This window comes from Mycetomoellerius zeteki, unplaced genomic scaffold (genome assembly GCF_001594055.1).
Source record: "Mycetomoellerius zeteki isolate Tzet28-1 unplaced genomic scaffold, Tzet1.0 scaffold31, whole genome shotgun sequence".
NCBI classification, from domain to species: domain Eukaryota; kingdom Metazoa; phylum Arthropoda; class Insecta; order Hymenoptera; family Formicidae; genus Mycetomoellerius; species Mycetomoellerius zeteki.
The window spans coordinates 1,280,812-1,284,314 of NW_017257294.1; the positions used below are offsets into that span (position 1 = coordinate 1,280,812).

Sequence of the window (3,503 nt, forward strand, 5' to 3'; positions counted from 1 at the left end):
GCAGTAAATTAGATGGTAAAATATGGCATAGCATTTTTAATTGGTTGCAGCAGCCAATTTTTGGTTGCGTTAGCCTATCTGCAATGTCAGTATAGAATTTCGATAGACTAACACAACCAAAAATTGACTGCTGCAACCAATTAAAAATGCTATGCCATATTTTACCATCTAATTTACTGCAGCAGCCAATCTTTTTTTTCAGTGTATGAGTCTGCTTAGAATTGACCCATAAGTCGGACATTGGTTAACGATTATTCATTGAATCAAAAATGAACAAAATTTTTTTCAGTGTATGACTTTAATAATTTCGGTTCAACTTGCATTTCATCTTTTTCTAAGTTTTGAAACTAGAAATAGATGAAGAGACAGTTGAATCAAAATTAAAATTAAACATTGATAGAAACGAGCATAGTGACGTATGTCGTATGTGTAAAATTGTAAAATTATATAAGGAATGTATTCGAAGTTCTGAATCTGTATTAAACATCCATCATGATCGTGTTTGTACTTTAATTTATTTCATTTTATAATAAATTTTCACGTTTTATACACTTAAAATTCCTAATGTCAAATTTGCTTCTACCAAAATATCCTTAATTTAACTTATAAAACAATATAGTTAAACAAAAAAAGGTATTAAATTTGATTCAAATATAGCTTATTATTTACTAAATGTATACGTTAATGTGGACGTTGTTTACTTTGAAATTAATCACAGAAATGGATCGATTTACATTTTGACACACATGGAAGTTATGAATAACAAAATATCACTCACTCAAAGGATTGGATTACCATTGTTTCTTTTAATATCTAACTGTTTATTTTGTTGAAAAGTTTCCTATATATTTCTAACAAAACATAAATACTATTTTTAATATATACAAGAAATAATATATATAATTTCTTTTTTGCTGAAAAGTCCTGCATACTCATATACGTCGAATATTACAGAAAAGACGTGCATTACGTCAATCAAGGTCGTATCTTCGTTGCAATAAAATAATAATAATAATTAAGGTTGTCGATCGTCGTTGCATTATGCTTCACGGCAGGAACCTTTGATTACATTCCGAAGGCTAATACGGGACGGTTATTTGCTTCGTCGTGTCTCGTGCGATGCAATCGTTCACGAAAGGGACCCAAGCCCGATCGGAAAAAAAAGATACGTGAAAGCCGAATTGTCCTATCAATAATTATAGGCTAATTGGTGCGCGAGATAATTAACGCCGATCTCGCCGGCAAGATCAAGAAAGTCGAAGATGTCGCAATCGTCCGAGAGATGCACATGCTCGAGCGTGCGTCAAGCTTTCTGCCTTCGCCGCTTTGCATTCACGTTCGAAGGTGCGAATTGCATCTGCGCGGCTTTCGTCTGTGCTTTCTATCGGAGATTAACGTCCAAAGATGAGATCGGCCGAATTTCACCGTCGAGAGCATAAAAGACAGCGAGCGATCGAGATCGGGCACTGACTAATCGATTTACTCCATCGTCCCAAAGACCCGAAAATGTCATTTGCCGATTGCCACATGGCCTGAGCCGGTTCTGATGACGAATTATACCCAATTTGAGTTCTTTCTAATGATTTCTATAAATCACCACTCCTACTCAGTATGTCGTTAATTTAAAACAATGAAGTTGAACAATTTAACTCAAGAAAATCAATGAGTGAAAATTGTGCCAATTTTTAATAAAGAGAGTGGTTCAATTTTCAATCTTTAAGAGTGAGATTTCACTCTCTAAAAGTTTTAGAGAGTAGTGTGCAATATACTGAACGCATACGTTGTCTATACTCACATTCTGCTTCACATTATGCTTTAAAAGCGTAACTTAAAGTAAATTATTTTTCATTTCCCGTCTAAATCTTTAGCCGGTCCCATAAAAAAACTTTCGAAAGGATCGACAAATTGACCGCGATGGAAACAGGTGGGTGATTGATGCGGTTCGATTCAATTTGCGTTGAGTTTTAAAAGTCCGGTCGCGGTAGAAGTGATCGAAAGTGAAAGATGGGGGAGAGAGGAAAGATTAATGTGTATCGCAAAATAAGGCTCGGTTATGTCGCCTGTAACAAACAAGAAAGGACCGAGAGGCGCACACCGTGTCGAAATGCCGCCCTCGTAAATCTGTCGTTAAGTCCGCTCGCGTGTTTCGGATCAAAGACACGTGAACGTGTGTGGGATGTTTCGTAAGATTCGCACGAAATTTCGGCAGTGGATCCTTTGATGAATTTACTTTCTTCTTATCAGGTAAGGCATCATCAGCGACTTAGCTGCAGCCTCACCTTTTATGTGCCTGAGTGCTTATTACTTGTAATATATAGTCACTACTTTTTATATTAATATTGTTTATTGAAATACTCTAAATTCTTTAATCTCCCTCTGAGAGTTTTAGAAAGAAATATTGTCATTCATGCTCTCGATAAATTATTCTTCGTAAAAAAAAAATAATTTCAGCGATACCAAGATAGCTGAAAATGTTTAGAAATGTCTATTTAGAAGTCGTCATTTCAGTTAATCAAATCTCAGAACTCGTAATCCAGAGTTAATTTCAAACATCAGTTCTTTTGATGCATCGTCAATTCCAAGAGCTCGATAGGATCGAAGCAAGTCGATCGACGCGTTTCCGCGGGAAGCGAGTAATAAATTATTGCCGGCGGAATATCGTGCAACCCTTAATTAACACGCGACGCGATGCATTAAGGCATAATTAAGCACGAGATACAGCTTGTTGCGGCTGGATCAAGCGGATCGATACGCGATTACAATGCTCGACTATAACGATCAGCAAAATTACGTCCTTACGCTTCCCTGATATTATTCATATTCATCTGCATATCTCGAAAATATATCGCGTACTCGATCATTAAACTTGAAAAATTAATCTCTCGAGTTTAAATTGCATTTAAATTAAACTTAACACTTCCCAACAAGTCGTCAAGGAATTTTCAAAATATCTTGTAAGATTATCCAATGCATTTCGAGATTTGAAAGAATTTACATGGAGAAAAATGATTGAATAATTTTTACCTTACAAGACTAGTAAAAATATTCCGGCTATTTTTGCCCAACTTATGAAAAACTTTACTTGCTTGAAAAAAAAAATATATTTTTAAAAAATACCGGAGATGTAAAGTAAAAAGTAAATTTTATGATTATAGTAAATTCATTCAAGTGATTACCTTACAGTAAAGCATATCTATTTTCAAGATTTTACATTACACATTTGTACTTTTTACCGCAGTAAAGTAAATTTTGTCCGCTAAGGTAAAAAAATACTCGTTGATAAAGTAAATTCAATTGAGATGGTAATTTATAGATTTACTTTACGAAATGTAAAAAGTAACCATACAATATGGCTATATGGTAGGCTGACGATCGCTCATTTACAAAAAACGTAAAATAAATTTTACATAAGTAGCCTGTCTCTATTTGTAAAATTTATTAGAATTCTAGCGCATATTACTTTACATTTTTATCCGTATGTTGGACCCCGATTGCGCACGCTT

At 34.7% G+C, this 3,503-nt stretch overlaps 1 protein-coding gene across 5 annotated transcripts in view; it reads right to left on the reverse strand.

Moving 5' to 3' along the window:
* chb (CLIP-associating protein) overlaps positions 1 to 3,503 on the reverse strand; it is a 44,067-nt gene that overhangs the window by 18,744 nt on the left and 21,820 nt on the right. The window lies entirely within an intron of this gene.